Source organism: Phyllobates terribilis, unplaced genomic scaffold (genome assembly GCF_046119375.1).
Source record: "Phyllobates terribilis strain yellow unplaced genomic scaffold, ASM4611937v1 Scaffold_3__8_contigs__length_932513732, whole genome shotgun sequence".
Taxonomy (NCBI): Eukaryota; Metazoa; Chordata; class Amphibia; order Anura; family Dendrobatidae; genus Phyllobates; species Phyllobates terribilis.
Genome location: NW_027362763.1, coordinates 554268393 through 554292866, shown reverse-complemented (window position 1 = coordinate 554292866; position 24474 = coordinate 554268393). Strand labels below are relative to the sequence as shown.

At 45.1% G+C, this 24474-nt stretch overlaps 1 protein-coding gene across 1 annotated transcript in view; it reads left to right on the top strand.

Moving 5' to 3' along the window:
• The first annotated feature begins 1039 nt into the window (after positions 1-1039).
• The window catches only part of TAB2 (TGF-beta activated kinase 1 (MAP3K7) binding protein 2), a 73415-nt gene continuing 49980 nt past the window's right edge, over positions 1040-24474 (top strand). The window contains 1 exon segment of the mRNA XM_073671397.1: positions 1040-1422. The gene's annotated coding sequence lies outside the window, so the exon portion shown is untranslated.

The following is a 24474-nucleotide window of genomic DNA, read 5'->3' as shown; positions in this document are numbered from 1 at the left end:
TGACCAGAAGAAGCCTGCTCTCAGTATCCCTGCTATCGGTCAGTGACTAGAGGCAGCCTGCTCTCAGTATCCCTACTATTGGTCAGTGACCAGAAGAAGCCTGCTCTCAGTATCCCTACTATCGGTCAGTGACTATAGGCAGCCTGCTCTCAGTATCCCTGCTATCGGTCAGTGACTAGAAGCAGCCTGCTCTCAGTATCCCTACTATCGGTCAGTGACTATAGGCAGCCTGCTCTCAGTAGCCCTGCTATCGGTCAGTGACTAGAGGCAGCCTACTCTCAGTACACCTACTATCGGTCAGTGACTATAGGCAGCCTGCTCTCAGTATCCCTACTATCGGTCAGTGACTATAGGAGCCTGCTCTCAGTACCCCTGCTATCGGTCAGTGACTATAGGCAGCCAGCTCTCAGTACCCCTGCTATCGGTCAGTGACTAGAAGCAGCCTGCTCTCAGTACCCCTGCTATCGGTCAGTGACTATAGGCAGCTTGCTCTCAGTACCCCTGCTATCGGTCAGTGACTAGAAGCAGCCTGCTCTCAGTACCCCTGCTATCGGTCAGTGACTAGAAGCAGCCTGCTCTCAGTACCCCTGCTATCGGTCAGTGACTAGAAGCAGCCTGCTCTCAGTACCCCTGCTATCGGTCAGTGACTAGAAGCAGCCGGCTCTCAGTACCCCTGCTATCGGTCAGTGACTAGAAGCAGCCAGCTCTCAGTACCCCTGCTATCGGTCAGTGACTAGAGGCAGCCGGCTCTCAGTACCCCTGCTATCGGTCAGTGACTAGAGGCAGCCTGCTCTCAGTACCCCTGCTATTGGTCAGTGACTAGAGGCAGCCTGCTCTCAGTACCCCTGCTATCGGTCAGGGACTAGAGGCAGCCTGCTCTCAGTACCCCTGCTATCGGTCAGTGACTAGTAGCAGCTTGTGCTTCCCTGCTCCCTCGCTGACACATGTATAGCAGGGCAGATTGGAGCAGTCAGTCACACTCAGCCTGCAGCGTCTCCAACAACACACTCTGAGACAGGCTCGTCACCATAGCATCCTCTCGCGGGATCTCGCTGGGCTCTCGTCCGCCATATTTCGCCCTGCTAGTATTTTGGTTTCGCCTCCTGCCTGGAAGCAGAGGAGTCATAGACAGAACTGCAGCTAGAGGAGGGACCGTTACGTTCCGGGACCCGTGACGTCAGAGGCGCTTGGTTCCGCTGGCGGAGCGCGGGACATTCTGGACTGGGCCTGACACAATTTTGAGGCCGGGACTTTGCAGTGCGGCGGAGGGGGGGAGGTGGCGGTGAGATTGCCGGGCCGGGGCAGCAGAGGCGACGCTTGTCCCCCTCCCCCCCGCTGGACCGAGTTGGCTTCGCTAGGAGGCTGACGGAGAGGTGTCGCGGGCCCCTTATCCGAGCTGGCGGCGGAGGAGAAGGCTGCGAGGTGAGCGGGGACTGCAGGGCAGGTTGTTGGGCCCAGGCCTGAGCGGAGGAGGGGGCGGTGGGCGGTGATAGAGCGCTAGGCCCCGGTCTAGGCCTGTCACTGACACTTGTGTATGGCGGCTCCTCACCTGAGCCGAGGTGTTCGCTGCTCACAGGGAGAGCCACTCATGATGCCCTCACTATGCCAGTCACTGCAGGCATGTTCTCCTGCCAGGGCTGTTCTGCCACCTTGCCCCCTGTGTTGTCCTGTGTACAGGCTGTCATGGGAGATGCAGAGCTGTCACCTATTGTAATGGATGGCTGTGTGCTGCAGGTGATGGAATTCCACCCATAATCTAATAATGGCCAGAAATGCTAGCCAGAGCCAGTGTTCACTGATGCCCTATTGTCAGTGTGTGATCACCCAGGAGCGGGCAGGTAATATTGCTGCAGCAAAGCCGAATACCAGAGTGTCTGTAAGGGTATGTGCACATCACGGCTTCTCCAGGTGGAAAAACCCGGCGGGCTTAAAGGAAAAAAAAACCCTTTAGGATAAAAAAATAGCTGACGTTTTCTGAGCCGTCTTTTACAGCGTTTTACTTTTTTTTTCTATATTTTTTTTAAGGATCCCTGAGCGTTTTTTTTTTTTTTTTTTGACACTTTTGGCCCTGTCAGATTTTTATTTTATTGGTTTTGGGGTGCCTTCTTAATTTTTATTTTGCAAACTTCATTCAGCAATAAAGAAACCATTAATGTTTTTTCAAGCAATAAATGCTAGCAAAACATTGAAAGAATCCCGTGTGGTGTTGGTTTTTACATATTTTTTTTTTTTTAGTGTCTTCCCATTGAGTTGTAGTGCAAAGCAGCGCTGTGGAGTTGGTATAAAATCAACCGACTCCTAAAATATATAATAAATTGGGTGCAGTAGTACAATGCAGGATGTGCTGTAAATGTTTTCATAAGAATTTGGGAAAGTTATGAAATGCTCTATTCCTGAACTAAGGATCTCGGCTTTTAGTTGAGATGAATCTGTGCTGCTCTTTATGTACATGCTCAGTAGTGAGGCAGAACTCTGGAGTCGGGAGTCAGGGAAATTGAGGAGTCGGTGGTCTGGCTTATCGACTCCACAGCCCTGGTGCAAAGTATAGAAAGTCCTTAGGGTGCAAGATGCCTGAAGAATGGTCAGGTCACTTTTATTAACTGCTTGGTGTCTTTGAAAGCTTGAAGTTTAAATACTATCAAGAGCCAAATCATATGAACAGCGAGTCATTGTGCATATGTTCGTTCTTTTAACCACTTTTCGGTCGGGTATCAGAGCGGGTCTGCCTCAAAATAACGTTGTGTGCACATACCTTTAGGCTCTAATCACACACTTGGGTCCAAAACATCATAGTCTATTTCAGTATTGATAATGTCTGTCTACAGTGTGATGCTTGGTGTAGAAAATACAAGAACCCCTATGGACCTCATTAAACTGGTTGTATGATTAGGTGAGGACATCAGTGTTTGGTTTGTGGGAATTTGACCTATGGAAACCGACTGATCGGTACAGTGACCCCATTTATGGCCTAACCTTATTAGAGGGAAACCTCTATCAGACTGGTGGGGGTTTTTTTTCACTGGAAACTGAATTCATGCTATACTACTTTTACATTTTTGAAATTTTTATTTTGGTAGCATTTTGCAATTAAAAATGTAAATATAAAATATTCTTGTTGAGCCGGCAGAGGTAGCAGATTGTCAGTCCCTTTATAATTTGCAGGGATCAGATATGCAAGCTCCTCAGTAGTAGGCGGAGGATTGAAATGACTGCTCTTTTTTTGTATATGGACTAAATAATCATGGCCTAGACAGATTGGGGGGGGGGGGGGCAATGGCAGATATATTTTGTGCATAAAGGTCCGTTTACGTGGACTGACCGACGGCACGATACAACTGTCTATCAGCAAACTTTTAACACAGGCAGACCAAAGCAAATGATGCACACTGAGTGATCTATGCTAGATTGCTCAGTGCACATAGGCTGCCATTGTTCTCGACAGAGCAAGTCCTCTTTACACAGGACGATGCGCCACTGAAATGAGATTGATGATCTTTTATGCAGCACAAAAGATCATTTTGCCCAATGAATGAGTGTTTTGCTGCCCATTTCCCTCTCCCCATTGAGATTATTTGCACACTTTACTGAAGCATCAGCAGCTTCTCAAAGCCTAGGAGCCCAGTGTAACATGCTGCTCCTATACTTTGTAGCGTATGGGATTGCAGCAATGTAGTGCCATTTTACAACCAGTACAGCCATTCAGAAGTCCAGAAATTGCTCTGTGCGAGAGGACCGGAGCACTGACACTCTGCTCCCTCTCCCAGGGGAGCAGGAGCCAAGTGTCATTAGCATATCGCATCCGATGCCATACGCAAGTGGGACCCCGGCCTAAAGGCTCATACTCTTCTGCGTGAAAAACGGACAAGTGCAATCTGATAAAAAATTGGATTGCACTCTGACCACTCTTAATCTGTGAGTCTCTGCTCATCTGCGTTTTTTTTTTTTCTCAGCTGAAATCGGACTAAGAAAAAAAACGCATCATGCTGCGATTGGCCTCATATCCCAGATGAGACTCGCCAATGCAAGTCAGTAGGTGCAATTAAAAAAATCGGACCATGCGAGTGCCATCTGATTGCAATACGATTTTAACATGGGCTTTTACATAGAGGAATTCTGTTATTTTCACATGTTTTTCCAAGGAAATATTCTTCATCGTATTTGTGTATTTTATTTAACAATTTCACTATGGTGTTAGTAATGGGGACGTCTTATAGATGCCTCTCCATTACTAACCCCTGGGCTTGATGTCAGCTGCAGATACAAAGCTGACATCAACCCCAGCCTTATTACCCACATGCCACCGCACCAGGGCAAGTGGGAAGAGCAGAGGCTAAGCACCAGAATTGGCACATGTTATGGATGCGCCTTTTCTGGACCGGCTGAGAGCTGATGTTTGTAGTCTGGGAGGGGGGCCAATATCCATGGCCCCTTCCTAGCCTATTAATATCAGCCCCGCAGCTGTCTGCATAGCCTCTGTTGGTTATTATAGTGGTGCCCCACGTCTTTTTTTTTTTTTTTAATAATCAGTAAAGGCTAAGTATACAGCGGTGAGCCGATATTAATAACCTGGGAAGCAACATGGGTATTACCCCCTTATAAAACTCATCCCCAGCTGTCCCTTTTCCTCTACTGGTTAATAAAATTTAGGGGGATACCATGCTTTTTTTTTTTTTTCCCAGAAATTTAATTATTGCTAAATTACATGTACAGTAAGCTACACACGCAAATCATTGACTATATTTCTAATTTATATATGTATGCATCTAATTTATATATGTATGTATTAAAAATTTTCTAAGGCAATATTCATGTGACAATGACATGAAGATTTCCTCTATGTAAAAGCCCATGTTAAAAGCTCATTGCAATCGGATCGCATTCACATGACAATCTGATGTAAATTGGATACTAGGTGAGAAAAATGACACTCGTGCAACTTTTCCTTTCAAACATCGGAACTTTTTTTTTCACACAGATGAGTGCAAGCCCTTAAATAAACACTGACACTTGTATATCCATCTAAAATATAAGGGTTGTATTAAGTAAGCTTTCTAAATCTAAATAACAATGAGGTATTGTGAAGACCCGGGGTCTTCCATGGGCATAATACTAAGACAACACAGGGTGAGGGTAAAACAGTGTGGCAATACTTTATTGAACCACCAAATGGACAATAAGCACATCGAACAGTCCTAGCAAATACCCAAGATGGTGCAAAATTACACAGTCTCACCCTTCCGCTGGCCCGCTGGGAATAGAGCCGCTGCGACTTTGGAACTTCCAGGGCCAACTACCTCAACCAGTGGCCCCCCGCTTTTGGCGGGACCCCACAGAGAGGAGGTAGCTCCAAGCTTAGGAAACTGAGGGTCCCACCCTGGCGTCTCCGAGAGTTTCCATGGGGCCAGATGACCGGTGGGTCCCAATCTGGCTTCTCCGAACGTCTCCATGGGTTCCAGGCGACCGGAGGGTCCCACCTGGCAACCCGAAACAGCATAGCCATGGGGCCAGATGACCTCATTGTCCATACCTGGCCAGGGCTGTGGAGTCGGTAAGCCAAAGTTCCGACTCTTCAATTTCCATGAGTCCGACTCCCTAATACATGACTCCTTTCTTCGAAGAATATTAAAAACACTAACACATTTTTATCAGTAATAAGGAAATATGTCTTCACTGAATATACATTTTATCCATCAAGTGAAAGATCGTTCCAGGGGATTTCTCTGATAATATACGACTATGGCAAAATTTTCTGCTCTCCCGGTTATATTAGAACCTCCTGTCTTATCAACGCTTCGGTAAGAGCTCAATCGTCTCACTGCTGTGCATGTTTGAATGTCTTGCATCAGTTCATTCGTGACCATGGTGAGAAACAATGGCTGCCCCACTTGTGATTTACATGAAAGAAGAGCAGCGTGCAGTGATTCGTGCTTGTGCTATCAGGCTACTGTATGGGGTGCCGATATTTATCGCAAGCTTTGTGCACAGAATGGAGAAAGTGTTTTGTCATGAAGAAATCTGTATGAATGGAGAAGTTCCAGGAAGGTCTCACAGGTGTCAGCCATGAACACAGAGCAGAATGCCCATCCATGACTGATGACAACATTGAGCGTGTACGTGAACTGATTGTGTAGGATAGACGAGTGACAGTGGATTATGTGGCAAATCAGGCCTACAAGGATGAAGACTCACGTCTGAAGAGTTGAAGGCAGCGGTGCATTCGTGGCTCACAACTTGGCCTAAAATATTATTTAATGAGTGAATACAAAAGCTTGTTGACAGGTGGACAAAGTGTATTGAAATGCAGGGAAATTGTTGAAAAATGATGCATTTGTTCTTAAAGGTGTTTAATATACTACAGTCAGAGTGTGAATAATTTTTGATGGACTCATATTGGTTGCTTGCTTTCTTTTGTGCTAGTGATTTATGGCATACAGATGAACTATTACATCATGTAGCGTGTCAGGGTTTTTGACCCAGTCTCTGGAGTGTAGCTCTAACCACATAGGGCAAATGCTGGCTAAATTACTGCCAATTGCCACTGTTAAAGGGGTATTCCCATCTCCAAGATCCTATCCCAATATGTAGTAGGTGCTATAATAGTAATAGCAAATATCTCCAATTAGAAATGTAGTATATTTTTACTGATTTGTGATCTCTTTCCTCATGTGCAGGCATCGCAGGACCTTAGGTATCCATGGTTACGACCACTGATAAAGTCAGTTAGTTAGCTAGTTACTAGTGGTCGTAACCACGGATACCTAAGTTCCTGCACATGAGGTAAGAGAGATAGAAATGTAGTCTAGTATTTTTGATTCGCTATGTGGAGGTATTTGCTAATATTATTATTACACCTTCTACATATTGAGAGAGAATCTTGGAGATGGGAATACCCCTTTAACTTCTGAAATACTTCTGTCAATCACTTAAGCACTGCAATATGGATGGGGCGTACTTTTGGTCTCTCATCGCTTCCCCTGCCAATTGATCACTTGGAGCCAGTGGGTTACTGTGATAGCCAAGGGCCTGCTAGAGTGACTCTTCTCCTTCAGCTGCAGGCTTGCTGTCACCTGAGACACAGGTTTTAACCATATGCTGCAATACTACTGTATTGCTGTAAATAGTAGAAGTAATCAAATATTTGTAGGTTCAAACACCCTAAGGTCACGTTCCCACAGTAAGCTTTTGGTTAGTTTTTGACCCTGCAGAATTTCTTCACCTATTATTTAAATTGGGTTATTTGCAGGGGTTTTTTCTGCATTTTTTTTTTTTTTTCTCGGTGTGTCATGCTTTAAAGGAGTTGTCCGGTCAAAACACTGTGTGTGACTGACTGCAGACTTATGAATCCCCCCCCCCCAGCGCAGGCACTGTGCGCTGCGGCGATTCGCTGGTTTCAGACTCGGTAACGGAGGGTATGTATAAGTTATACATACCCCCGGCCAGTGGGCTCAGCCTCACTCTCCATACCTGTATTGATCGAGGCTGTGCATTCTAGTCGGACACACTCACTGGCCGTGTGTGTGTTACTAGCCGGGGCGTGGCCTCGCTCAATACAGGTATATGGAGCGAGGTGGCGCCTACTGGCCGGTGGTATGTATAACTCATACATACCTTCCGTTACCGGGTCTGAAACCAGCAAATCCTTGCACAGTGCCTGCGCTGGGGGGGAGATTCATAAGTCTGCAGTCACACAGAGTGACTGAAGACTTATCACTTTTGACCGTACAGCCCCTTTAAGTAAAGCTGCTTTGTTTGTGATATTTCCTGGGATTTGGCTTTGACATGAGTGTGGATTACATGTGTTTTTGATGCGTTTCAGCCACAGAAACACTAAAAACGCATGCGCGTTTTTTACCTGCAGATTTTCCGCATCTAATGCAAGTCTATTGAGAAAATCCACACACAAAACTTAGCGTACCCGCAAGAGAAATTGACATGCTGCGGATTTGAAACACACACTGCAGGTCAGTTTATGCTTAGTTAAAAAGCACAGTGGGCGTGAGATTTCTATAAATCCCATCCACTTTGCTGGAACTGTAAGACGCTGTGTTTTTGAAACAGCAAAATTATGCAGTGTCAAGAAAGGCACCAAAAGCTCGTCTTGGGAACATAGCCTAAGAGAACTAACAAAGTAAAAAGGAAAAATGAAAGTTTGATTATTTTTTTTTTTTTAATTTAAATTTCTCCCCCTATTCCCTGGTTATATATAAAGACATGTAAGAAAAACAAAACTGTTTGTATCATAGTGTTTTCTGATTTATAAATATTTAACCCCTTTACCCCCAAGAGTGGTTTGCACATGAATGACCAGGCCAATTTTTACATTTCTGCCCGCTGTCACTTTGAGGTAATTCCTCTGGAACGCTTCAGCGGATCCCCCTGATTATGAGATTTCTTTTCGTGACATATTTTACTTCATGATAGTGGAAAAAAATTTCTTCGATATCACTTGCGTTTATTTGTGAAAAAAAAAAAAAATTTCAAAATTTAATTTTTCATGCCTTTCAATCAGAGAGATATGTCACACAAAATAGTTAATAAATTACATTTCCCACATGTCTACTTTACATCAGCATAATTTAGGAAACAAAATTTTTTTTTTTGTTAGGAAGTTATAAGGGTTAAAATATGACCAGCAATTTCTAATTGTTACAACAAAATTTACAAAACCATTTTTTTAGGGACCACATCACATTTGATGTGACTTTGAGGGGCCTTTATGACAGAAAATACCCAAAAGTGACACCATTCCAAAAACTGCACCCCTCAAGGTGCTCAAAACCACATTCAAGAAGTTTATTAACCCTTCAGGTTCTTCACAGGAATTTCTGAAATGTGGAAGAAAAAAAATGAACGTTTACCTTTTTTCCCCTTCTCCCATGACAGCACCACCTGAGAGAGGGTATCCGCCCACCAAGGACAGGAACCTACTGAATAAAAAGGTGGTACCTCTCCTCCGCATCAGTTTTTGGTTCCTGTCCCTGATGGGAGCCTCACCAGGTGGTACCTCAAGTACCTGGATTATGGACGGTGTGGCCTGGAGGCCGTGGAAGCAGCAGATGGTCCCTGTTCCCAGCCCGTCTGGCTGCTGCCCGGGTCTGCGTGTGGGGAGGAGGTGCTGTTTTCCTTTGGATGCCTCCCCGCGTGCGCCGGGGCCTGCGGCCGGGTCTGCGCCTCGCAAAGATGAACTGAGCGCGCCGGCCGGCAGGTCTTCCGGGCTGCGCACGTGGGAGTCGCGTCGCACCCTGTGACGGAGCGCGCCGGAAGTCCGGGCTGCGCACGCGCGGGGTGCTGACGCGCCCTATCACGGAGTGCGCCGGAAACCGGGTCTGCGCATGCGCGGGTGGGAAGCTGTCATCCCGCTGCAAGCGCGCCGGGTGCCGCTGGGCTGCGCACGCGCAGAGGCAGGTGGATCTGCGGGTAGCGCGCCAGCTGGCTAAAATTTTTTGAAAAAGAGAGAGGAGCACGCTGCCGGAAGGGGAGGAGCCTAAAGGAGGTGGAGCCCTACTGCTTTTAAGGATGGGGAGCAATCAGGATGGCGGTGTCTGCATCCCCGCCATGATGAATGAGGAACCGCAGTCACCTGGGCAGCAGCTGTCACCGCCACAGGAAGTACAGCAGCAGCCACAGCCATCAAAGCAGCGCAAGCAGCTCAAACAAATGGAACGGGAATCTTCCCATCGACAAAGTCACAGCAGTGAGGGGCGTACGAGTTCCGGCAAGACTGGTCAGAAAAGACTTCGTCAGTCCGCCTCCGCCAGATGGGAGCCCTCATGTGAACGGCAACCACCGCCTCCGGTACCCTAGTCTGAACGGCAGTGTGGTGAGTGATCTTCGTGAAAGTCTCACCTTGAATAATGTTCTCTCTCTATCTCTATCCTTTTATTTCTTGGGGCAGGAGGCGAAGAAGTGTAGTGCTAAAAATAAAAACAGGGAGTGTGCTTTATGCAAAATCGGTCTTCCCACCTCCTATGCCAAAAACCTATGCTCAGACTGTATTCAGAAAACCATTGCAGAGGAGTCCCCCAGGTTTTCTTTAGAATTAAAGGATCTAATCCAGACAGAGGTCAGAGAGTCTTTAAGAGGCTTAACCTCACTCAAAAAGAAGCGAAAACTAGTTTCTTCAGAATCAGAGGAATCAGTGGAGTCCCGTTTTACGAGAGAACTGCCTTCCTCCTCTAATCACTCCTCATCGTCATCAGAGTCTTCGGATGATAATGGGGGGGGGGCAGACCTTGTTTTTCGGTTGATAATACTGAGAGACTAGTTAAAGCCGTCAGAGGGACTATGGGTATTACCGATACCAAAGTGCCCAGAACAGTCCAGGATGTTATGTTCGGGGGCTTAGACCAAAGGAGGAGACGCTCATTCCCGGTCAATGACAGGATTAAATCTCTGATAGAAAGGGAATGGAAGAAACTGGAGAGGAAGGGTCAGCTGCCGTCATCCTCCAAGCGGAGGTACCCCTTTGAGGATGAGGATGCGGCTAAATGGGACAAAACCCCTAAGATTGATGTGGCCATTTCAAAATCTTCAAAAAAATCCACTCTGCCCTTTGAGGATTTAGGAGCCTTAAAAGACCCGCTGGATAAAAAAGCGGAGTCCTTCCTTAAGCAAACCTGGGAGTCGTCAGCAGGGGCCCTTAAACCGGCAGTAGCAGCGACCTGCACTGCTAGATCTATGATGATCTGGCTTCAACAATTGGAAGACCAGATCAGGGGGAATGTGTCCAGGGAGAAAATTCTATCAGACCTTCCTCTTGTGCAGGGAGTGGCTGCATTCCTGGCAGATGCATCGGCAGATTCAGTTAGGCTGGCTGCCCGGTCTGCAAACCTCTCTAATGCAGCCCGTAGGGCGCTATGGCTCAAGAGCTGGCCAGGAGATGTGCAGTCAAAGTCTAAACTGTGCTCAATCCTTTGTGAGGGGGACTTCTTGTTCGGCAAAGGTCTAGATGACATCCTAGATAAAGCCGCAGACAAAAAACATGGATTTCCCACGGTGTCTGGTTCCCGATTTAACAGTTCCTTTCGGAAGAGAAAATACAGCCGCAGTAAAGCTCCCAGAGACCAAGGTAGCTGGAAAGAAGTTCAAGAGCAGGCCCAAGAACACTGTCAAAATATCAGCCCCCAGAGGTTTAGCGTAACAGATAGCCTTACAGCAGGAAGTTCTCTCTCTGCTCAGGAAAGGAGTTCTGGTGGAAACATCTGCACCCGAGCAAGGAAGAGGATTCTATTCGACCCTCTTCCTAATAAAGAAGCCGGACGGCTCCTTCAGGACCATTGCGAACTTAAAGAGACTGAACGACCATTTAATCTACAGGCCTTTCAAGATGGAAACAATAAAATCAGCCATAAAGATGTTATTTCCGGACTGTTTTATGTGCGTCCTCGATCTGAAGGACGCCTACTACCACGTCCCGATTTTGCCAGATCATCAACAGTTTCTAAGAGTAGCTGTACAATTCGGCAGGCACGTAAGGCATTTTCAGTTCGCAGCTCTTCCCTTTGGCATTTCCATGGCGCCGAGAGTCTTCACAAAAATCATTCTGGAGGTCACAGCGCACTTGAGGGAAAGGGATATTTTAGTCATCCCTTATCTGGACGACTTCTTAGTAGTGGGCAGATCAAGTCAACTCTGTGCTCTAGCCCTGGCGGACGTCATGGCCAGTCTAAGACGCCTAGGTTGGCTGTTAAATCTGGAGAAGTCAAGGCTGGAACCAAAGAGGGTTCAGTCTTTCCTGGGTCTCATTCTGGACTCGGAAAACCAAACCTGTCTTCTGCCAGAGGAAAAGAAACTGAAGATCAGATCCCTAACATCTCAGATTGTCAGCAATCCGACCATCACCCTGAGGAGTGCAATGTCTCTGTTGGGTACAATGACGTCTTGCATTCCGGCGGTTCAGTGGGCCCAGCACCATTCCAGATGTCTTCAACAGGAGATTCTGGCAGCGGACAGGCGGCTCAAAGGTCGCCTGAATGGGAAAATATCTCTTCCAGATGTTGTGATCAACTCCCTGGACTGGTGGACATCTCCGGTCAACCTATCTTTGGGGGTTCCTTGGACCTTCCAGGTGTCGGATACAATTACAACAGACGCAAGTGCGGAAGGTTGGGGAGCTCACCTAAGGGATCGTTCTGTACAAGGCCTCTGGTCGGACAGCGAGACAAGCCTCTCTTCCAACATGAAAGAGCTGTTGGCAGCCAGAAACGCGCTAAAAGAATTCAGTTCTGTTCTTCAGGGTCCTCACGTCAGGATAATGTCAGACAACAGATCAACAGTCGCCTACATCAATCATCAGGGGGGTACCAGGTCTCTCCCTCTGATGTTAATAGCGGATCAGATCTTCAGGTTTGCCGAGAGTCGGCTGGTTACGCTCTCGGCACTGCATATAAAAGGGGAAGAGAACATAAAGGCCGATTTCTTGAGTCGTCACATCTTGAAACGAGGAGAGTGGGAGTTGAATCCAGCCGTTTTTCAGCAGATTGTGGATCGGTGGGGACAGCCCCAGATAGATCTGTTTGCAAACAGACACAATCGGAAGACCAAAACCTTTTGCTCCCTGAATCCAAAAGAGGGGGCGTTTGCGGTGGACGCGCTGCAGATTCAGTGGGATTTCACTCTAGCTTATGCCTTTCCCCCTTTAGTACTGATCCCTACCATCCTGAGGAAGATCCGAGAGGAACGGGCGAGGGTTATATTGATCGCCCCGTTCTGGCCCAAGAGACCATGGTTCACTTGGATGAAGAGAATGTCCCAAGCAGATCCATGGGTTCTTCCGGACATCCCGGATCTCCTCAGGCAGGGCCCAGTCTGTCATCCCCAAAGAGCGGGCCTGCATTTGACGGCTTGGATTTTGAGAGGTCGCTATTGACGCAAAGGGGGTTTTCTCCAGATCTTGTTACTACCCTTCTAGCAAGTAGAAAGCCGATAACAACTAGAATCTATGGTAGAACCTGGGCTAAGTTCTTGTCTACCTCGGGTCAGTCTGCCAAAGGGAGGGTTCCTATTGAGGCCATACTAGAATTCCTCCAGAAGGGGTTAAACATGGGACTAGCCACCAGTACTCTTAAGGTACAGGTATCGGCTCTGGGGGCACTGTATAATTATGACTTGGCAGCAAATAGATGGATCATTAGATTTATTAAAGCCTGTCATAGATCCAGACCTATTCCTGTTCCAAGAATGCCTCCTTGGGACCTTAATTTAGTTCTGGAAGCATTAACCAAACCTCCCTTCGAGCCCTTAGAGAAGGTTTCAGAAAAAATCTTAACTTTAAAGACTGCGCTATTGGTGGCCCTGACATCAGCTCGTAGAGTCAGTGACTTACACGCACTATCCGTTAACCATCCATTCACTCAAGTATGTATGGATAGAGTAATCTTAAGACCAGACCCGGCCTATCTTCCAAAGGTAGCCTCCAAGTTCCATAGGACGCAAGTAATCACTCTCCCTTCCTTCTATCCTAATCCTAGGGATTCTGAGGAATATAAGCTTCACACCTTAGATGTTAGGAGGGTGTTAGTCCAGTATTTGGAAGTGACAAAAGCCTGGAGAAAGAGTGACGCTTTATTTATATCCTTTCAGGGGGCTAGGAAAGGACTTAAGGTTACAAGGGGGACCATAGCTAGATGGGTCAGGGATACTATTACCTTAGCCTACTCTTCTAGCAATCTGCCGGTTCCTGAGAACCTGAAGGCCCATTCCACCAGAGCGGTAGCTGCTTCCTGGGCTGAGAAGGCGGATGTGCCCATCGACATTATATGTAAGGCGGCAACTTGGTCATCCCCTGCTACATTTTACAAACATTACCGTCTTGACCTTTCCTCTTCTACTGATCTGTCCTTTGGTAGAAGGGTGTTGCAAGCGGTGATCCCTCCCTCTGGTATTTAATCTCTATAAATCTCTCAGGTGGTGCTGTCATGGGAGAAGGGGAAAAGATCCTAGTTACTTACCGGTAACGGGATTTTACAGAGCCCATGACAGCACCCTATTAATTCCCTCCCCTTTATCACTGTGGTGTGCACTTTTTTTAAGGTGTTTAGTACATATGTTGAGGTGGTGGTTATGTATTAACCTGTCTTCGGAGGCCCTCTCATGCTCTGAAACAAAAAACTGATGCGGAGGAGAGGTACCGCCTTTTTATTCAGTAGGTTCCTGTCCTTGGTGGGCGGATACCCTCTCTCAGGTGGTGCTGTCATGGGCTCTGTAAAATCCCGTTACCGGTAAGTAACTAGGATCTTTTTCACAAAAACGTTACATTAGACCCCAATTTTTTTATTTTCGCAAGGAGAAAATGTACCCCAAAATTTGTTGTGCAAGTTCTCCTGAGCACTCTAATACCAATACCCCATATGTGGGGGAAAACTACTGTTTGGGCGCACGGGAGGGCTCGGAAGGGAAGGAGCGCCATTTGACTTTTTGAATGTAAAATTTACTTGAATAATTAGCGGACGCCATGTTGCGTTTAGGAAGCCCCTGATGTGCCTAAACAGTGGAAACCCACAAGTGACACCATTTTGGAAACTAGACCCCTCAAGGATTTTATCAAGGGATATAGTGAACATTTTGAACCCAGAGATATGACACAGAATTGAGTAACATTAAGTCATTATATTGAATAAGTTGTCATTAGTCTTGAGCACAAGTGCTCGCTACTTGAGTTTTCATCGGGTACTCTGGTATACACCATGTATCGCGGTTGCTCGAGACCCCGCCTCGCATGTTTCATGGTTGTCAGACACCCAAAAAAAACATACGGGGATCGCTCGTGCAAGGCAGGCAATCCTCGTAAGGTTTTTTTTGGCCGAGAAGCATATGAGGCGGAGACTCTAGCATGTCACTCGAGCACCCGCGATACTCGGTGCGCACCTGATGCAAACTCAAGTAGCGAGCACTTGCTGCTATGAGACTTTCACTTTTTGCAAGCTGATCGCTTATATAGCATAGGGATTCCGCAGCATCTCTATACTATATAGCCTGTCAGCGCTGCACAGGCAGAAGTTACTTTGATCGCGCACTGACTGTGCATGATCAAAGTAACTTCCTGCATGGTGACCCAGATGTCGTCATGACTACATCGGTTCACCATGACAACTACCAGGACCCGGCACAGACACTGCGGGACGCCTGAGAGGAGGTAAGTAGGTCACGCTTACCTCCCCTTGCTCCCGGAATGCTGCGATCGACTTCGATCGCAGCATTTCGGGTGTTAATGTGCCGGGAGCGGTGCGGGACCACTCCTTGCACATAGCATCGGGTGTCAGCTGTGAGAATCAGCTGATACCCGACAGCTTGTGTGCGGGCACGATCACATTGCGCATAATAGTATGTCCCTGGCTCAATAGGCCCAGGGCACACTGACGTACTATTACCACAAATGTCGGAAAGGGGTTAACTAACCCAATTGTAAAGAGCAAAAAAACCCTAAAAATTACAGAATTGCAGCCAGGGCTGTGGAGTCGGAGTCGGAGGTTTTGCTTACCGACTCCACAGCCCTGATTGCAGCTTTTCAGTTGCTGCAACACCACAAGAAATTCAGTAAGTGATCAAAACGTAGTATGTTCTCCAAAATGGACAAATACAAACCTATCTCAAGAAGCCAAAAAGAGTCTCAGAAGCTGGCACAAATCAATTTTTTTTTCTTTGTTTTATTCACCTCAAAGTTTGATTTTTTTTTTTTTTATAAAGCTACTAAAATAGTAAAACAAATAAAAAAAACACTATTTTTTGGACTATAAGACGCACCTAGGTTTTAGAGGCGGAAAATCGGAAAAAAAATGAAGCAAAAAAAATTTGGCCATGATGCATTGTTTGCGGGGGGGGGGGGGGGGGGGGGTCTGCTGCTGACATTTTTATAGGGGTAATGTCCCCCAATTCTGCACGAATATCCCCCATCCTGGTGTGTGTATATGTATATGTATATATATATATATATATATATATATATATATATATATATATATATATATATATATATATATATATATATATATATATATATAATAATATAATATGGATTTTACTCACCTTTCTGCTCCACCGCTGTGTCCTGTTCTGCAGCCAGCAGCTGATCTCATCGTGTGAGCAGCGCATGATGTCAATGCTATATGCTTTCACACGTTGAGGTCACCTGCCAGAATATTCACTTCTCTCCACACTTGGATTATGGACGTGGGGAGTAGTGAATATTCATTCTCCTTATCAGCGCGCACAATGTCAGCCGCTGGGCGATCGCGTGTGCCCGCTATTAAAGAGACTGAATAGTCACTGCTCTCCACTCCCATGGGCATGGGGAGCAATAAATATTCATTTTCTTTAATAGCGTGCACACATTATCGCAGAGCCGCTGCAGGAGCCTGCGGCTGACACTCCGCGCTATTAAGGAAAATTAATATTCACTACTCCACACGCCCATGGACGTGGGAAGCTGTGAATATTAATTTTCTTTAACAGCGGGCACAGTGTTAGCCACAGCAGGCAGCTCCTGCCTCCTGTGACCCGCTCCCCCCCACAACCACCACCATCCACAGCTGGACCATGCAACCGAACTATAAGAAGCACCTCCCACTTTCCTCAAATTTTGGAGGAAAAAAGTGCGTTTTATAGTCCAATAAATATGGTACATGCCATACACTTTTGGTATCGCGTTAATCATACTGATCTGGAGAATCATTAATTTAGATCATTTTCATGCCTTAAAAATAAAACCCAAAAAACAATGTCTGAATTGCATGTTGTTGTTTTTTTTCTTCACCAATTCACTGAACTTATAATTTTTTTATAATTTTCTGTTACTCCATATTGTAAATAAATGGTGTCCTTCAAAACTACAACTGGTCCCGCTTAAAACAAGCTCTCATATATCTGTTGGCAGAAAAGGAGAAAAAGAAGAAAAAAAAATTAGTTACATCCTTAAAGGATAACTTTAAGGCGATTAGTGCCGTTCAAACAGTTTGTCATATGGTATATAAATGTAGATGTTATCTATTTTTTCCAACTCCCAGGACTTAGTGCATAAATTAAGGTAATATAAGGTAATATATGTCCATAGTCTAGTAATGAAAGCAATTCTTCCATCTTGTTTGACAATTTTTCAATATTGTGGGTTTTTTTCTTGCGTTTCTGCATCTTAATGCATTTTTATTTTTTGTATAAGTCTCTCAAGATACTTGCAAAAAGTCTCTGTATAAAATAATTTGTCTAAACAAAATCATAGACTATAAAGATCTATGGCTATACTTGTTTTCAGTGGACAGACTTTTTATTGTCTATCCACAGGCTATGTGATAACTGAGATATCTGGGACTTTGTTTAAAAAAAAAAAAATAGGCTTTTATTTTCTAACAGGCAGGTAGTTGCTACCTACCTGCCTGTTGTGCTTGGCCCCATTGTTTGCTGTCACAGACTGCTCCTGCCGGCGTTTCAGCTGCCTCTGCTGATGTCACGTAGACAGAGCAGCAACTTCTTTTCCGCTCCACACTGTCGACAAGGCATGAATGCAAACGTCATTCTGATTGACAGTCGGCTACCCCAGTTAGGTAGCGGGAATCTGGCAGTCAATAAGAATGACTTCGGCAGTCCTGCCCTGTCAACGAAGCATATGTCGCCCTGTCGTCAGCTGAATCGCCGGCATGTGCGGTCTGTTTCGGTGAAGAATGGCAACAGGCAGGTAGGTAACAACTACTTGCCTGTTAGTGTTTAGCCACTTTTTTCTTTTTTTTAAGAGTTCCAGTTATCACCTTTTAATTGTTGAAAGACCAAAAGCTGGCACCTGCACAGAACAGAGAACTTCAAACTTTTTTTCTCTGTTCTAACGGAATGGCATTGTGCATGCCCGACCACTGCTCCATTCATTCCCTATGGGAATGCTGAGCACTGCACTTGGCTTTTTTTGGCATTTACCTTGTGAGAATAAATGGAGCATTGTTGGGCATCTGATCTGCCCCTCTATTTTGTAATCGGGATGAAAGTTTCCTTTCTGGGAGAAAAATTCTTTGTTCTTCCTAGTGGTGTGGATCCCAGCAGTTGGACTTGTACAATCAGTAAGTTACTACCTATCCTATGGTTAGAGGATTACCTATTTTCTCCAGACATTTATATGTGCTTGCATTAACAAGTAAAATTTTCAACAAACTGCATAAATCTAAGTTCTGTTTTAATGACCTTTTACATTGTGTAATTTTGCTTCTGATTTCTTACTGAAACATAACCATAAGTAATGTGTACAATGTATTACAAGAGCAATGGTGAACAAACAGTAGTGCCACACTGTCATGATTTCCCTGTATTCCTTGTGCAATTGGGCAGTCTAGTGGCGGCATGTGTGTGATTTTTGTATTTGCGGTCAACATGCCGGCTAGACTCTCTCCTGCTTCTCAATGTTTAACGAGGAAGAGTCTAGTCGGCATGTGACCGCAAGTATGCAAATCGTATACATGCGGTCACATCACCATCCACATGGAGTATACAGGAGAATCGTTAAAGTGGTGCATATTGTACAGGATCGTGACTTTTCTTCCTATACCACATGCACACCTTGAGTATTTTGATTTTTTTTGTTTTGTTTTGTTTTACCTTCATGTTTGTAAGCTATTTTCACCAGGAGTGGAAAAGTATAATAGAAACACGTTCACCCCTTCTGCATTTTTCACCCACTCCTGGTTTTGGCTTATACAGTGGCATATAAAAGTGTGGGTACCCCTGGTCAAAACTGTTATTATGAACAGTTAAGCAAGTTGAAATTATCTCTAAGAGGCCTAAAGTTTAAAGGTGACACATTTCCTTTGTGTTTTGGGCAGAAATATATATAGATAGATATATCTATCTGTGAGATTCCTGGGTCATCTTGCATGCACTGCTAATTTGAGGTCTAGCACAGATTTTCAATGATCAGATCTGGGGACTGTGAGGGCCATTGTAAAACCTTCAGCTTGCACCTTGTGACGTTTGTTTAGGATCATTTATCCATTTATAGAAGCCATCTTCTTTTCAACTTCAGATTTTTTACAGATGGTGCTATGTTTGCATCAAGAATTTGTTGAAATTTCATTGAATCCATTCTTCGCTCTACCCGTGAAATGTTCCCCGTGCCATTGGCTGCAATACAACCCCAAAGCATGATTGATCCACCCTCATGCTTAATGGTTGGCGAGATGTTCTTTTCCTGAAATTCTGTGCTCTTTTTTTTTTTTTTTTTTTTTTTTTTCCCCCTCCACACATACCTTTTGATCATTGGGGCCAAAGAGTCATATTTTAACCTCATCGGTCCACAGGACTTGTTTCCAAAATGCATCAGGCTTGTTTAGATTTTCTTTTGCATAGTTCTTCAGGGCTTGTGGAGTCAGTCTGTGTCTATTTTGGTGGAGTTGGTATAAAATGGACAGACTCGGACTCCTAAAATATGTAATAAATTGGTACAGTAGTACAATGCAGGATGTGCTGTACATTTTTTCATAAGAACTTGGGAAAGTTATGAAATGTACAATAAATGTCTTTTATTCCTGATCTAAGGATCTCGGCTTTTAGTTTAGATAAATCTGTGCTGCACTTTATGTACATCCTCAGTAGTGAAGTCGGAGGTTTGGCTTACCGTCTCCACAGCCCTGCTTCTGATGCTGAATTTTATGGCGAGAAAGCAGGAGAGGTTTTCTTCTGATGACTCTTACATGAAGGCCATATTTGTGCAGGTGTCTGAGCAGTATAACAATGTACCACAACTCTTAAAGGGAAGGTGCTGTATTTTTTTTTATTAAAAAAAAAATATATATATATATATATATATATATATATATATATATATATATATATATATATATATATATATATATATATATATTTTTTTATACATAGCATGTTGTTTTAACCTTGGATTTATTACAATTTTTTTTTTTTTTTTAATGTAGCCACAAGGGGCTGCCAATTTACTTTGCAGGCCTGTAAGGGTCGCAGCACGACACTAAGGCTGTGTGCCCACGATGCGTTTTTTAAGCGTTTCTGCAGCGGCAAAAACTGCAGAAACGCTTAAAAAACGCATGGTAGAAGGCCTGCCATGTTCCCCAATGATAATCCGCATGTGCTGTGCACATGTTGCAGAAATTTCCGCTGCGGATTATCATTGCGGAAAAAAACGCAGCACTACCAATTATTTTGCGGAAGTGCTGCGTTTTCGCCGCCATTGACTTGCATTAGATCGCATGCATTCCGCTTCACTAGATAAGGACATGCGGAATCCATGCGTTCAATGTGCGGATGGTACCCGGGTCTAGAGGAGAGGAGACTCTCCTCCGGACCCGGGTACCATAGAAACTGTGAAAAAAAGAATAAAATAAAAAATAAATGTTATATTTACCTTCTGATGGCCCACGCTGCGCTAGTCCTCTAATGCCGGCAAATCGCGATGGACTGAAGGACCTGCGCTGACGTCATAGTGACGGGTCACGCTATGCTGACCGGCAGGTCCTTCAGTGTACCGCGATCTGCCGGCAGCCGGGACGGAGGAAATCAAGACTGCGGGGGCCATCGGAAGGTAAGTATAGATTTATTTTTTGACATTCTTTCGGTCACAGTATATAAATCCATGCTGGTTGCATGGATTTATATAGTGTGACCAAGTTGTCAAGCACTTTCCAAGTGATGTTAAAATCGCCTGGAAAGCTCGTCAACCCGCATGCGGAAATGCAAGTGAAGAACGCTTCACATCCGCATGTCCCTGGCAGGAAAACGCATGTAAAATCCTGAGCGTTTCTGCATCGTGGGCACATAGCCTTAGTCTACAAACACTGCAGTCCCTGGATATAGGAGACATCGGTCAGACACTGACCCTATCTCCAACACTTCAGCTGCATCAGCTGTGAACTTGGCATGCCTCTGTGGGCTACCCAATTTACAGCTGTAGGTGTGACCATTTTATTGTAGCCATCACTGCCTGCTGAGCTCCACTTGCCTTCTGTCACAAGGACCTGTAAGAGGAAGCTGTACTGTTCGCTTCCTGTATTTCAGGTCCTGGCTTGCGAGGAGACCGGAGGAGCAGCAGACAGCAGTAAAGATCGTGGACTGTAGTTGCAGCGACAACTTGATCCATCGGTATGTATCAGGGCTGCAGCGGTGAAGGGCCAGGCATGGTTCTTTTGTACAGAGGCAAAAATAGGAGGAGTGGAGAGAGGCATACGGATGGAATGTGCTGTGTGTGGGGGGGAGAGAGAAGAGAGGCATATTCTCATATTCCATGTGTCAACCCCCCCCCCCTCTCGTATTTTTGCCTCTGCACTAAATCACCATACCTGACTCTTCACCACCACAGCCCTGATACTTACCGATGGATGAAGTCACCACCACGCTCCGGTCCACACTGCTACTCTAGTCCAGTAGCATGTGTAGATCACAGTGCAGTCACCAACAAAATGGTGCTGGTCTGTGATTCTAGTCTTTTATCCTGTATTGAGCACTATATAGGGCTCATTATACTGTGAAGCACTATGTGGGAATCTAAGGAGTTAAATAAAACGAAAATTACTCTGTAAGGGCCGCAAAGTTATGAGAGATGATTTTACGTGACCCTGCTGATTTTTTTTCTCTGAGTGTGGGGTGATATCAATAAATTTGTGATTTCCCCCCCCCCCCCCCCCCTCCCCACTCCGTTCACTTCTATGGGAGTCCCCCTCCCCCCGCTCAATCCAGTCACACATTAAATACGTTAGATACTGTGTATCTAATCCCATCCTGTGTGATACGCTCCACTGAGTTCAATATCTAATCCCATCATGTGATACACTACACTGAGCCCTGTGTCTAATCCCAGTGTGTGTTACTCTGTGCATATCTAATTACAGCTAGCAGCACCATCTAACAGAATCTGTGCTGCCGGCTGTCCTCAGTAGCATTGTACTTGTCAGTATCACCAGCAGTCACCAACAGAATGGCTCCACACTGTGATCCTAGACGTAATCCTTTCTTATACTGTTGCAAACACCAGAAGGGTAGGAGAGGAGTGACAGATCCAGCCCACATTTACTGCAGTCGTAATGTGAGCACTAGGTTTTCATGCCAAATTTCAGCAGCTGCTCCCCCTAGTGTTTAAAAGTGGAAATACAAAACCTTTTTTAATTATTTTTCATATTTTACTTCATTAAAAACAAATAATGTTTAAAAAAAATATGAAAATAATACTTTACATTTTTTCAGTTGTTGAAATTTTTTTTTTTACCGCACCTTCCCTTTAAATCTTTCTGAATGTCTTTTGCAGCCAGACCTTATCTTGAACTCCATTGTTCCTGTTAATTGCTATTTCTTAATTACATTTCTAACTGAGGAAAGGGCTACTTGAATACACTTTGCTATCTTCTTGTACTCTTCAGCCCCCCCCCCCCATCTCACATAGCGAGATCGCTGCTGTGTCACGGTTTTGGTGACGCAACAGCGACCTCACCAGCGATGTCTCTATGTGTGACACTTTGCAACGATCAGGCCCCTGCTGTGAGATCGCTGCAAAGTGTCCTGGACCATTTTTTGGTCGTTGCTCTCCCGCTGGTCAGCACACTTCGCTACGTGTGACCAGCGGGAGCAGCGATCAGGCTGGTAAGCATGATAAACATCGGGTTACTAGGTGCGAGTGTGCCCCTAGTAACCCGCTGTTTATCATGGTTACCAGCCTGCTCCTGCTTCAGCAGGCTGGTAACCAGGAGCAGGACATCGTGGAAAGATTCTGGTAACCAGGAGCAGGACATCGTGGAAAGATTCTGGTAACCAGGAGCAGGACATCGTGGAAAGATTCTTTCCACAATGTCGCTGCTCCCCTGATCGTTGGTGAGCCTGCCTGTTTGACAGCTCACCAGCGACCACATAGCGACGCAGCAACGATCCCTGACAGGTCGTATCGTTGTCGGGATCGTTGCAGCGTCGCTAAGTGTGACGGGGCCTTTCTCCTGCTTTGTCGGCCTCCAGCATTTTCAGAGTGCTAGGCAGCTGCTTAGAAGAACTTATGGCTGCTGTTTTTTGCACAAGGTTAGAGGAGGTTGGGTTTTTCTTAACCTGGGAAATTTGCATCACCTGGCCTTTCCTAATGATGATAGTGAACAAGCCATAACCCTAACAGGCTAATTAGGGTCTTAAACCTTGATCAAAGTTATCTTGAGCATAAACATCTCCAAGGGTGCCCAAACTTTTTGCATCTACCCGTTTTTTCCTTTTTGTAATTTTTAAATGATAAAAAAGTTATATATATTTCTTTTGTATTTATAGGCAAAGTAAAAATAAATCTGTCATCATTAACATTAGGCCTTTTAAAGATCATTTCATCTTCAACTTGCTTAACTGTTCACAATAACAGTAATTTTGATCAGGGGTGCCCAAACTTTTACATGCCACTCTAAATACTGATGTAAAATGGTGAACTTGGCCTTAGACTGGACAACTCCTTTTAAAAGCTGTCTGTGCAAATTTATATCACAGGTGATGACAGCTAATGTCAATTGAACAGCCTGACATTGCCCAATAGTAGATTTAGCAGGTTTCTACTGAAATAAACATGCATACTTGTCATGGGAAAGCTGGGAGGTATACAGCTGTCAGGCGGATGACTATCTGTTTACAGTTTAGCACCTGAAGGCTGGTTACTCACACACAGTATCAACTTGTGGGTTTTTGTTTTTCTACATTATCAGCTTTTACTCCATTGCATCACGTGACCAGCTACTGACTACCCCAGTCTTCAATGTGGAGTGCAAGTCAGTCTTTGACTGTGTGCCCACGTAGCATTTTTCAAGCGTATATGCTGCGGAATTTCCGCAGCGTAAACGCTTGAAAAACGCATGTATATCTGCACCCCATGGTCCCCAATGGGATTCCGCAAGTTCTATGCACATGCTGCAGATTTTTCCGCAGCGTTTATGCCGCGTTCAAAAATCCGCAGCATGTCATTTAATTTTGCGTTTCCGCAAGCGGAATTGCCTTTGTCCAATGCATAAAAAACGCAAGGCAATTCCGCATGTGGAAAACGCGTGATAAACGCGTGCGGAATTCCGCATGCGTTTTTCCGGGAGAGGACTTGCATTTATGCAGCAGAAATTTTCTGCTTCATAAATGCAACGTGGGCACATAGCCTTTGTCTCCCTGTGCATTCTTATGAGGGCCTCAATATGAGTGGTCTGTATTTCGTCATCATACAAGCTCCAAGTTTTACAGCATGATTCTTTTTTGTTTGTTTTTATTATACATGCTCCTTTCACATGCAGTTTTAGGCTACGGTCACACTATCAGTATTTGGTCAGTATTTTACCTACGCATTTGTAAGCCAAAACAGGAGTGGAACAATCAGAGGAAAATTATAATGGAAACACATGCACCACTTTTTTGACCCACTCTTGGTTTTGGCTTACCAATATTGATAGTGTGACCTTGTCCTTATGGTGATAATTTACTTCTGTAAGGGTGAGTGAGGGAAATGTGTTTTTAAAAAAAATTGGCGTACACATATTGCGTTCA